The 802-nt window shown below is 44.3% G+C and overlaps 1 protein-coding gene across 1 annotated transcript in view; it reads left to right on the top strand.

Annotated features, from left to right (window-relative positions):
• Positions 1–802, top strand: part of LOC117939231 (NACHT, LRR and PYD domains-containing protein 12-like) — a 139,572-nt gene that overhangs the window by 12,169 nt on the left and 126,601 nt on the right. The window lies entirely within an intron of this gene.

Raw genomic sequence — 802 nt, 5'->3', positions numbered from 1 at the left:
CCTGAGCTACAATCATCCAGGAGACTCAGGAGTGAAGCAGCTTTCTGCTTTACTGGAGGATCCAAACTGCAGACTGGAAACTCTCAGGTATGGACGGACCAAGACTAACTGAGAAACTCTGGTTAATGTTCAATGGAGGATCGAAGTGAAGGTGAATTACAGGGGTTCTCAATCTTATAACACAAATACAGATATTTATTCAAAGTCAGAGGTCTGGAAGGATTCAAATTACATTAACAAAATCAATCAATTTAATGCAACATACATTATACAAGTTGAGTACTCACTTTGACATCTTTTTGGGCACTTTTCATTAACAAAATTATTTAATTAGGTTTGAAACATAAACCTAACCTATTTACAGGTCATTTAATTAGACATTTTACACACCAAACTAAATAAAACCCCTCCAGACCTCCAGCCTGTCAGTCTGTCACCAGGGCATAGAGAACGCTGTTGTCATGTCTCAGAGTAAAGCAGCCTACACACAATGGGGGGCAGAACCCCTCTGCACCGCCCGCTCCATTGATTTCCTACGGGGGGGGGGGTGACCTTTGGTACGCGCAAAACAATGAGATAATGGCATGTCGTTACCTAGGAACGGGAAATAGCTTCCTTGCCACCCTTAATGACGTTTACCTGCGCTGTTCTTTGCTCTGCGTCTTACCTAGCGGTGCACAGAGAGCAAATTGCGTATCATGTGTAGGCGGCTTAAGTGTAACCGCACCGTGACAGCTTTAGCAGCATTGCCCTGACTTTGACGTGAACAAGCTGCAGAGTCCACGTAGTCTCACTCCGTCTC

The sequence above is a fragment of the Etheostoma cragini genome, chromosome 3 (assembly GCF_013103735.1).
Source record: "Etheostoma cragini isolate CJK2018 chromosome 3, CSU_Ecrag_1.0, whole genome shotgun sequence".
NCBI lineage: Eukaryota > Metazoa > Chordata > Actinopteri > Perciformes > Percidae > Etheostoma > Etheostoma cragini.
The sequence above is the reverse complement of the archived record's forward strand: the minus strand, read 5'-3'. Positions and strand labels throughout refer to the sequence as shown.